The sequence below is a fragment of the Cupressus sempervirens genome, chromosome 3 (genome assembly GCF_028749045.1).
Source record: "Cupressus sempervirens isolate cs-2001-9-10 chromosome 3, ASM2874904v1, whole genome shotgun sequence".
Classification (NCBI taxonomy): Eukaryota; Viridiplantae; Streptophyta; class Pinopsida; order Cupressales; family Cupressaceae; genus Cupressus; species Cupressus sempervirens.
Genome location: NC_143120.1, coordinates 307492235 through 307504932, shown reverse-complemented (window position 1 = coordinate 307504932; position 12698 = coordinate 307492235). Strand labels below are relative to the sequence as shown.

General features: G+C 34.0%; 1 pseudogene; it reads right to left on the bottom strand.

The window, feature by feature from the left end:
• Positions 1-224: 224 nt before the first annotated feature.
• Positions 225-1054, bottom strand: LOC149566205 (T-complex protein 1 subunit beta pseudogene; annotated as a pseudogene).
• Positions 1055-12698: the final 11644 nt, after the last annotated feature.

The window sequence follows — 12698 nt, the reverse complement described above, 5'->3', positions numbered from 1 at the left end:
ATGTGCCAAATTTCTGCATGATACTCTACAAACCTTCAAAACATAAACTAAAATACATTTCCTTCAATACTTGATACATTTGAGGGTTTATTGCATGTGTAACATAAAAGAGACTACACTATTTTATGCCCATAAAATACCCTAATAGAGTGTTTCGATAGTTCATATTCAAACTTGATTTTCTGACCCGATATTGATTGGAATAAGTTGCATGTGTGAAAGAATCAATGTGCATGTGAAAAAGAATTAATGGTAAGAGACTTCTTTTCAAGTGTGCTCATTTTAAATTTTAATCTTATCCACTTTCTTTTCCATCAGCATTTCAGGTCAACCACCACCATGAAGTACTCTACTATCTAATGGAGTTTGGACAAGTATGCATAATGCATCATATGAAGACCTCTAAACCTTGTCCAAAACATGAAAACTTGCTCCTCATAAGACTATGGTGCATGCTCTCACCTACTAAAATCCTCAAATGTGAATTAGTTTTCCTCTCCAATCATGTTTTTGCAATGGTTTTGTACTGACCAAGTTTAACTGACTCTAAACTATCAAATGTTGAAGCAATTTCTCCTCCAATTATAAGAGTCAGATGTCCAATACCTTTAAAATCAGTATGCTCAATGGAAAGTATACCAGTATCAACAAAATTCTCTTCAATGAAATTATATATTAACTATCTGTTTACAGAACAATTCATTGTGTGTACAATGATATTGTGCACCTTTATCCTCATTTTCACTCTCTGGTACCTCGATCCCTACTAGTTTTTCCATTGAATCTACATGTACATAAGCTCCATATATTTTAATCTTGTTAGTATTGATAGATGTATTAATTATCAATTTCTTTTGCATTTTCAATATGCTTTGGCTAACTACACCAATCTTTTTGTCTAATATGAACCCTTTATCTAATTCTTTAATGATACTCGTACCTTTTAAATAATATGTATTACTTTTGACTTTGTGCTACCCTTAAGCTGTATTACTGCATTGGCAATTAACTTTGCAAAATGCTCCTTTTCCTATGCAAGGATTTTTGAACTCATTTTTTAATTGTGCAATTAACATTAGACTTGTATAGGCCAATATCATAATTGTATTAAATATGAATTGATGTTCGAATTAGATTCTAGTTGGTTATGTAATTGTGAAACTCCATTGTTTTGGTAGTATAATATTTAACTTTTCATTTTCTGTTAACACTATAGAAGTTCATCATTGCAAATGTGTTGATATCGATTCCCTTTGTGCTCTATGGCTAAATAAATATTGATTTCATATTAGTTTTGGCAAGGAACCAATGATTTAATTCTATTCAAATAGGACAAAGAATCATATTTACCAATTTATTTTCTTGATTTTGGTTGGCATTAGTTTCTGAACCCATTTACTACTCTAAATAGTGACAAAGGCTGAATTTAACATTTATAGAGCAATGTGTGTATTTACTAATCTAGCATGACCTAGAATATGAATCAATTGTTTTGGCGTGACCTAGAATAGGAACCAATTGTTTTTTCTATGTATTATGCTTCCAAATCGGTCCCCTTATGTATCGGGTTCCTATAAAATGAATGGGCTAAAAAATTAAAATCAATTATTTTGGAATGTGAACAGATTCATGGATTTAAAGGAAAAACACTAGTTTTTATGATTTGAGTTTCTGGAGTATCAAGTTCAAGAATGGCATAGAAATCCAATTTATATGGGCTGATTCATAGTCTAATGACATGGTATTTATTCAAGTCTTGAATCTGAAGTTATCGAATTCCTTTGAGAAGATTTTGGGCTTGTATTAATATTTTTTTTGGAATTTGGAATGCTCTATATAGAACTCATTATTTATTCCCAGATTCCCTTTTAGGGAGATTTCTTTTTATTTAAGAAATCTAAAATATTATCAGCTTTTTAATATTTTAAAGGAATCAATATCTTATGCAGATTTTTATTTAGAGTTTTATGACATTGTGGAGTAGATCGGGAGCAGCATATTTAGATTTTAATAATAAAATTAGTTATCAAATTAATGGAGATAAATTTTTGATTTAAGAGTTCAGTTTGAAAACAAATTGATGGGTATGTTTTAAGAGCATGGAAAAGTGTTTTCAAATTTAATATGTGACTGAAAATGACATTCATCTGAAACCATCAAATTCATAATTTGAATTTGAAATTTATGATCTATGTTTTGGATGAATATAATTGAAATTCTTATTAGAGTTAATGGTAAACCAATTAAAGACTTGGAATTATTTAATAATCATCAGTTATGAAAGAAAGTGTTTGAATGGGACTCAAAATCAAAAGTGTTTTTTTACTAGTTGTAGAAGTTAAAGAATATTATTAGCCTATTTAATTGATATCTCTTTGAAACTGATTGTGAATAGTGTTATAATGCATTGTCTCTATACTACCTCACTAAAATTGATTCGGAGAAGAAAAATTCCTATTCATCAATAGATTATTCTAGTTATAGACCTATATCCAATACTGTGGCAGTGTTTGCATCTCAACAAGTTGTTTCTTAGATAGTCCAAGGTACACCTCTATATAGTGTATTCTCTAAGCATTCACACAATATCAATGCATTGTTGACTTATAACATTTGACTTAGAAGTTCAAACCCACTTCCTATGGTGCAATACTCATGCCTTGTACATGCATCATCTCTTCTTTGGAGGAAATAAAAAATATAGACCTATATCCAATAGTGTGGTAGTGTTTGTGTCTCAACAAGTTGTTTCTTAGATAGTCCAAGCTACACCTCTATATAGTGTATGCTCTAAGCATTCAAAAAATATTGATGCATTTTTGTCTTATAACATTTGACTTAGAAGTTCAAACCCCTTTTTTATGTTGCAACACTCATGCCTTCTACATGCATCATCTCTTCTTTGGAGGAAATAAAAAATACCTTCCTTCCTATCTTATCCTATGAATTCATTCATAAGAATCATACCAAATCGCACATCCTGCTGCTGTGTTTTATTTGAATATTTGGGAAATTCTCACGATAATGTCACTCCATGCATAACATTTGAGTCTTTTTTAGATTGTGACTTAATACTGATGAAGTTTCTTTTTATCTTTGCTCCTAAATTCAACTTGTGATCGTTTCCTTTGGCCAAATGAGCCATATACTTAGAGATTTCCATATTCCATTGTGAGTTGTGCACTAGTTATTCCATTTGTACATATGCAATTACAAGAACATTTCAATAGTTCTTAGCCAAGTGAGGGAGATTAATAATTGTTTCTTGAGATGAGGCACCAAGTTAGAAATGCTCATATTTAGAGCATTCAAAACAATGCTTTAGTTATTCCTACTTGATTTTTAAGCATCTAAAATTGGAAACATTTATGGGTTAGATCTTTTTAAGCACCACGGTTTGAAATTTAACTACCTTGAGCACCTCAGAGAAACAGGTTATGAATGCTCAATTTTTGAGAATTAAGAACTATTAAATTGTGAATGCTTGCTTTATTTTTAACAAACATAAATTATAAGGGACATCAAAAGGTGATTCCAACCTATGTGGGGCTTAAGAATAATGGCAACTAAAATGAGGAAGTGTTAATTTGGGGCTTGCAACAACTTGAAATGGACATGGTAGCATAACACAGGAAATGCAAGGGATTAGAGGTCTGGCTAAATGTTTTGGAGGATGTTAGTTATTTTTATTTTTCTATTGGTTCTCTTTTGGATATATTAATGTCACTCAGAACTTTGTGTGATTTTTTTTATAAAATTATATGAGATTCTTGTCCTTTATATGGATATGTATGCAGTAATAAATTTCCTAGGGTGGAGTATTAAGTCCTTATGAATTGTGCTTTAAGGTGATTATTGCTAACTAATATAGTCAATTGTACTAGAGATGTTTGATGAAATCAATCCAAACAACATATTTTGACATGGAAAGGAAATAGATGCATGATTTGGAATAATTTATATAAAATTGGAAATAGACAAAATAGAAAATAGGATAGACACTAATGGTTGATAAATATGCAGATCAAAATGTGTGAACTTTATACAATAATTTATTATCTAGCTATGATGATATTTTTTAAGGGAATTCAATAGCATGATCCTCTTTTAACAAACTGTCTATCTAGGAATAGTAATCATGGTTATGTAGATACATTGATTTTCTAGGAATAGTAATCGTAGTTATCTATTATATAGATACATTGATTCATGGCATGAGAAAGAATTCAAAAATGTTGAATTGCCCCCAAATTTTGTCAGGTTTGGTTCAAAATAAATTGTACAATGAATATGTAAAATTATGCAAATGTTAGAAGGTTTGGTGGTACATCAGCTTGCAGATAATTGAAATTTTTTTTTAAAATAAAAATTAAAAGGTAAATTTTAAAAAGATGTTTTTGCATTGGATTGGCCAAGATTATTATACAATTATGTTGTTTAACTTTTTTCATTATATGGAGGGAGTGCAATACAATGAAGCATTTAATACCCAACATTTCAAATAGGAAACTTTAGTAATTTGAGTAAATAAACATTCCTTCCAAGGTTAGCCATGTTAGTTGGTACTATCCTAACATATTTGTAATTTTGGATCTCAGATGTTACATGTAGTAGCATGAAGGCCTTGGAGCATTGGAATCGGTATTGGAATTTTTAAAGTAGTCATTGGTTGCAATGTTGGATACATTGAGAACTTCAATGTCTAATGCAAGTATGTTCTAATTCACTTTGGTAGGATTATAGAAAACTTATGTCACCATAAATGAAGCATTGTCCAAGAGTTCAAAATACATTCACTCAAAACTTTTCTTTAGAGAATAATTAAACAACATGGGATTATGGATGTTGTTCTATTATTTTAGTGCTTTTAATTATTCTCAGGAAAGCTTAAGGTACTAAAAATTGGCAATGTGTTATGAATATTCTACATTATACTTGATACTAAATGTCAAGTTGTAATCCTCTATGAATTTATTTTAATAGAATCAAATGAGGATGAAAAGGCCATAGAGTTAACTAGTCACAAATAATGCTATGCTTATTAAATTATGTGATCAACAAATAATTATTTTAAAAAAATTAGTAAATGTATGTATGTTTTTCATTGATATCACATAATAGTTATTACAAAAAGTGGCCAAATGACACATATGCCATGGCCCATGAGACACAACCCTCCAAAACATATCCATCATGAATGGAGTATCAAGGGCCTTGGGAAGACTTTGAAACATTTGGCACCAAGAAAATCTATACTTCATATAAACATCATGCAATAAGAAAAATCTAAGGCGGGCTACCCCTATGGGAACAAAGAAAGATGGAAACAAGATGATAATCTGTAAAAGTATATGAGGGAGAAACACCCCCATAAGAGTAGTTGTAACTAATGGATTGAAGGGTATTATCTAGGGGGAGGCTTTAATTTTTTATTGATGAACCTCTACTAAAGAGATGTCAAGATCGAATTCCCTACACCTCTTAAGATGCAGAAGTGTTGGAGGGAGTAAAAAAAACTCTAGTCATAACCTTGATGATTGGGAAATGAATAAAATTTTACAATTGAAATTTATGTTAATCTTCCAATCACCAATAATTCTAGGTTTCATGGAAAGAGATCTAGAGGATCAGCAAGGAGGATCTAGCAATGGTTGAAGACAACATGTCTTTCTATAATGGTTGGGTGTCCTTCCACTCCTTCATATTCCAATATTCCTCATTTGAGAACTTCACCTTTCTTTTCTAAAGCTTTACTAAGGGAGTCCCCACTTGGAGTACCATTACCCAATCATTCACATATTCTTCAATAAAATACCAATTAGGGGAATGCCTTATCAATGCCATCATTCACATTTTCTTTGAGAAAAACCCAACCATTCATTGCTTCTGTTGGCGCTAAAAATTGCATGGTCAATTTTGAACCCTATTGAGAAAAATTAGCCCTATAAATGCTTTTAAATGAGATTGTACCCGGCTGTCCAGTTGAGACCCCTAAGGTGTTTAACACTTCTGGCACCTTCCATTCAGCATGCCTAAGAATTTCGTAAAGTTAGATTGACTTTCTGAGTCTTTTGGCAAAGTCCTGTTTCAAGCATTTGTCAAATTTGCAATTCTGCCCTAGTGTCAAACAACGACAGGAGGCTGTGTTTGAACCCGAATATCTTTTGTCCAAAATTGTATCATAACTCGCCACTTTGAGAGTACCTAATATCCATATCCAAAAACCTATGTTTCAGATTTCGAGTCATTTCGAGTCCGTTTGACTAGGTTTTGAATCCCTCAAAGTTGGTCAGTTACTGTTTTCATGCTGATGCACTTTACACATAATTCTGGGAAGCCCTGTTTGACATGTTGTAACTTTTTACCAGTTGACCCAAATGTTGAAATTCCCTTTGCGTTGCATTGTAGATGTCAGAGACTTGTCATGTTTCAAGTTTCAGCCCTTGACGAATCCATTTGATCAGTTTTCAAACGTGATTCCAATTGGAATTTCTAACTTTTACTGGTGTCAGCATTTGCAGATTGATCGGAACCCCTGTTCGTGAAATCATAACTCTTAATCCGTGATTGGTGAGATTGAATGGATTGTACCACTATGTTTTCCTCCAAAAATACTCCAAGTGTGTTCGTTTGCAAGCCATGACGAATCCATTTGCACACTTTTCCAAATCAATTCCATTCGCAAAAATGCTTTCTGTCAGCATGTCCAGTTTGCAAATTTCTGAGTAGCCCACTTTGACCGATCGCCATTTGCGCCCAGTTATTCGTCATGATCCCAAATCACATATTCATATTCACCTCATGACATAGAGTCAGTGTCCCAGTTTTAGTTTTCCCATGTGCTCATTTGCCTAGTTTTCCAAGCCAAATCCAAGCCCAATTTGTTGTTTTCTGACATGTTTATTTGCAGGTAATTCTGAGCAGGCAACTTTGACAATGAATATCTTTTGACCCTGAATTCGTCATGAGACAAGATTCGACAGGCTGAGAATGTGCGGAATAGAGAATTCAATGTGCTAGTTTCCAGAGCCGAGTCAGTCGTTTGAATCAGTTCTCAAAGGAAGTCAACGGACCTGCTGGCACCAGTTTGACTAGTTGCATAAAATGATAAGATGAGATTTTAATGATCAATTGATGATTGAAATAAATTGTAGTGGATATTAAAAGGTCAGTGAATTAGTTTGGATTTTTCAGTTGTCTGAAAGTGAAAAATTTGTTAGCCGGACCCACTTAAGGGTCCGACTAATCTTGTCAAAATGATCGGGCTTTATGGGAAATGGTGATAAAGATAAAGATAGAGATTGCTTTGGTAATTTAACAGATCCATTTAAGTTCATTGATAAAGGGACAACACTTATGAAAGTGATAATTGAAGGAGGTTCAAAGTGCATGTGCCAAATTGATATTTTCCTCAAATTGAAAAGTCGTGTATGTGAAGAAGAGGGAGTTGACTAAGAGGGCAACATAGAATATCTTTAGAATATGCTAGTTTAAACTATAAATGATTTTATTTTTAAGAATCCATTGTTTTAGACCCAAGAGTCTAATTTCCTTGAGTGAAAGACGCTCAACAGGCCAAGATCACTGTTGTTCCTGAGAGTCAAAGTCTGACCTCTGCAATTTGATTTTTATTAAAAGAATGAAGATATCCAAGCATAGGGCAAGGAGAGTTGCAGAGTTGCCCACCCCATTGAACAAGAGAAAGAAGATTCTTAACACTTTAAAACAGATTAGTCAAGCCGCTGGTCAAGAAAGACGTTGCATGGAAAGGCAAAATACCATGCAAATGCTGAGAAAAGAGCAGCCTGACCAAGAGGTAAGATGGACCTGAAAAGCCGCAGGGGACGCTGAAAGAAGACTCACATACCTGCACCATAAAAGAGCCATCACGCAGGTAGATTAAGAAATTCCACGCTATAATATAGACACAAGCTGTAGATAGAAAAGACGTCATGCAATAAATATCAGCCCACGCAATAAAAATCTAGCGATGGGAATGGCCAAGGCATTAAGAACATGAGAGACCCCATGCATAGAAGCGGCAAATACAGAGACACAATACCACCAAAAACATATCTGCAGGCAAGGCTCCCATGCGATATAGAAAGAGGGAAGTGCAGGAAAATGATTCTGATATTTTATCCCACATGCCCCGTGGGTGAAATCATGATATGTTTAAATACAAATCAACACATATCTCAATATGAATTGGCGTGAGAGCTCTTGGAAAGGTTTCAGTTTGTAAGTGGGACCCATGAAGCTGACTTGCGTGATGTCAGAGCGAGACGAGTAGCAAAATTTTAATTAAAGATGCTAGCACGCTGATGTGGCGACGAAGCTCAGGATGTCAACACGTGGATCAATCTGACGATCATCGCTGTGTCGCCATGGAGAAGATGCAAGGAGGTTACCATGGCGAGGTAGCGATGCTGAGGTGGCAGGACTAGTGAGCGATGACATGGTCCTTGTTGTAGAAGCTCGAACCAGTCAAGGAGTGACACATGTCACCCGACTAACAGAGATTTAACCCTAGATTCAAAGGATAGGAGAGAATTTGAAGAATGCAAAAATAGTTTTTATTTATTTTCTAAAAAAGAGGTTTGCACGTGAATGAGTTTTAAAATCAAAGGGGTTTTAATAGAAGTCTGAACTTTGGATTAATTTAGATTTTTGATTTTTTTTTTAAAAAAAAATCAAAGTTGCAAGTATGAACTTTCTACCAGAGGAGTGTTTTTCAAATTGAGATTCTGGGCATTTCTGGAAGGAAAAGTATGCCTTATCATATATCGTCAGAATCGGGAGAAGACTAACTTTCCGATTCTGGAGTCAGTTTTTGCACAGGTATCAGTCAGATTGAGCTACACGAGGTTTTCTATCAGGTACCTAAAGTGCAACCATATTCATACCAAGAAGTTCAGATTTGTTTTTTGTCAAGATAATGACCTGGATATCAATAGAAGGCAATGGAAATGCAGTTAGGGTCAAATTTGTTCTGATTTACTTAGTAAAAACTCATTTTCACTGGCTTTTTCATGGGGCAATCAAATATTTTGGCAAGTAAAAGGTTTTCATCATTAGGCAAGGATATTTTGTAAGTTTGGTTACAGATTAATGATGAAACAAAATCAGATCAGAATGGGAGATGGGAGGAAGAAGTTATTCAGTTACAGAGGATTGAATTTCAAGTGGACACTTGTCATCTTCAGAACAGATCCGAGAATTCTTTCTCTTCTATATCTTTCTTTCTTGCTTCCATTGAAGGGGTTCCAGTTTTTGCACTGAGAAACCATTCTTCAGCATTTCTTCTTGTATTGAACAGCATTTTAAGTTTTGCAGATAGTTCTTTTCTGTTGGGTGATCTATGAGTTATTTTCTATACATTTCATGTATTTGATTTCAAGGAAAACAAATAAAGTGCAACAAAAGTTTGAAGTTCAGTTTGAATCTTGTCTCCTGATTATGGCTCTGTTATTTCTTCTAATTTGTGATATAAGAGCATGAATTGGGTTGCATTACATTTTGAAATGTATGTGGTTAAAATGTCTTGCTTATGGAACAAAGAACCATGTAATTGCTTGATATTTGTCACAGGGTTTGCAGATTTCATGATAGGATTTTCTGAGTATGAGATTCATTCTGTAGCAGATGTTTATTCACAAGGTGAAAGATAGATCAGGGATCTTAATGTAGAGATACGTTTGAGGTTTCCAGGAGATGTATGGTTATGATTCATTTAATTGCCCAATAGATAAGGCACTGGTCAGAGATAGGATCATTAAGTTCTGTTGCTCATACTTGGGTCTTGCTGATATCAACATATTAAATCACTTTTCCCTTTTATGTTGAAAGCTATTCAATGTTAACCCGCACTTAGCTTGCCAGTTTCATGAGCTATGTTCTTAGCTATTTCATGTTTGTGATTCCTGGTTGAGTGTAGAAGAATTAGGGGTTTCATCTACTTTTATAGATCCTGAATATGGTTATTGCACTGGTTACATAGTCAGATCTAAAGAGGTTCACCCACCTAGGTTTTGCAGAGCCTAAAGAAGAAGAAGGGTCTAGCCTTATAGTTGGCCTGGTGTCTGAATGGGCATGTCAAAAATGGGAGTTAGCTGCCCCTAGATGTGTTTTTTTTTTTTGTTCTCATCAAGGTAATTGGAAATGGGTAACATTTTCAAACACCAACAAAATGGCGACTCTACTGGGGAGTGTATTGGATCAGATTCAAGACAAACCTTGAGAATTTGAAAAGAAGAGATTCAATACATCAGGAGAAGTGCATTAAAAATTTTCAGCAGTAAGTTCTCTGATGTTCTTTCCAGTTTTCTTACTCCAAATCATGCACCCCAGTATGTTTTATCCACTTGCAATAGTGACTTATTGGTTGAGTTCAGATTGTGCTCTCCTCAAGTTTTATTTTCAATCAATTCAACCGGACCTTGTTTTCAAAGTGCTGTTGTAATTTCAGAGTTAGAATTGTGATCAAAAGTGTGTCTCTCTTCAAGGTGTTTGGTGACTTTCAAAATTTTCAAGTTGAATTGTTAGTTTAGATCTGCCATGTTATAAATCATTGTAGATCAGTGATGTATAAATTGTTTTCAAGAGTTTTCAGTGGAATCAAGCAGATCTGAAAATTAGGTGAATTTGCAAGCAAGAAGAGAGATCTATTATAAGTTTCTGACTAGTAAGTGTTGTTTGATTTGCTGTTATAAGAATTTGTAATGATAAAGATGAATCACAGCAGTGATGTCATTTAATTCTCCTCAAGGAGATGGCGACTCTGTAAGGTTTGATCAGTGGTGTAAAGAATTTAGATTAGCACCAGGCCAATCAGCAGATCAATGGTTTCATGCAACAACACTTGAGGTATTTTATGCTTTCATATGATTTCTTTTCAATGAAAGTGAGTTCCACATATGTGTTCTCCATCAAGTGAAGTTTTAGCACTAAGAAGAGGAGAATGATTTGATAAGTTTTATGCACTTCATTAGAACGAGTTTCAATTGTTGTTTTGAAGTTGTGAAGTGTATTTGAAGTTTTGAATTGGTAGAAAGAACTCCAGATCTGCTGCAATTAATAAATTCTGGAAGTGTTTAATGGTGAATGAGTCTTGACTTTGAAGAATGTTAAGTTTTATCTCATCTAATATGCAGCCTGTTAGTGAAAGTTTTAGATCTGTTTCTACCAGGAGGTATATGCCATTGAATTTTAATGGTATTCATGGTTTCCCGAATACTATGCCTTGTAACCTCAGAAAGTATTTGCCTAAGTTTGGTGGGAACCATGAAAATTCAGCTAGTCATCATGTTCAGTTGTTTAGTGACTTGGTTGGTGATTTTGAAATTGCTCATGAAGACATTCAGATGAAATTGTTTGTTCAGACTTTAGAAAATGATGCTAGGGACTGGTTTTCTTTTTTACCAACATGTTCAATTTCATCTTGTGATGAATTAATGTCAGCCTTCATGATGCAGTTCAGGGAAAGAGTAAGCATCTCTGAATATTTTGATAAGTTTTTAAAAATTGAAATCAGGAATGGTGAGCTAGTTCCTGAATTTAATATCAGATTTGCAAAGATTTTGAGTGAATTTCCTGAAAGTTACAAGCCAGATGATCAAATGTGTTTAGTGGTTTATCTCGGTGCATTTGATAGGAAGATGAACTATCTGTTGAGCGATAAAAGACCCAAGACTTTGCATCAGGCATTCATGATAGCTATAGAGATTGAGAATAACATAAAATATGGCTTAACTCGAAGTCACTTCTCTAGAAATATTGGCTGGCAATATGAGGTGCAAAGCACAATCCAATGTCATAAGGAGTGTTTGATTTCAGATCAGCAAATAAGCACTCCTACTATTGTAAATAGTTTTGTTGAAGCCTCAGACATAAAAACATGTGAACATGAAATCTCTTTGTTGCAAAAAGGAAATGATTCCATTCGTGCTGAAGTGAATGCACATGTTTATGGTATTACAACAGCAAATGATAGAATTGATTCACTTGATGAGTCATCCATGCAAGATATAAATCCGGCCATTCATTTTCCCATTGATAATTTGCATTATGTTGAAAATGTAATGAATTAGGAAGAGGAAAGGTATTCATCTCAGTATGAGGAGGAAGAAACTAGAAGTGATCTATCAAGTGATAAAGGTGAAATTGCTGATCCAACATGTCATGGCAAGATGACACAATATAAAGAATGCAAATCATATGTATCTCAGTCACAGTCAGAAGAACTAAGCTCATATGTTGATAATGTTTCAGCGGTAGAGATGCATTCTCTTGACCAACAGGATAGGCAATAAATGAATTATCTCATTGAGAGATTGCATCATGTTGAGAACGTTATTAAATCTGAAGTTGAAAGACAATCATATCAATGTGAGTATGATAAAGCTGAGAGTCATTTTCCAAGTGATAATTATGTTGCTGATCCAATATATTATCAAGAGGTGTCATATGAAGCTGATGATGAGAGTTATTACTCAAGTCAAGAAGAGGATAGTGCTAGTATGTGTCAGTCTTCATGTGAATCAGATGCTGATTGGGAAGAAGAGAGCAATGATGGAAGCGAGTGTTATTTTGCTAGTAAAGGTATGAATTCTTTTCTTAAATCTGAAAGTGAGTGTCTAGTTCAGAATTGTGTAAATTAGTTTGAGATTGAAAGTTATGAAGAAAATGTGTCTACACAA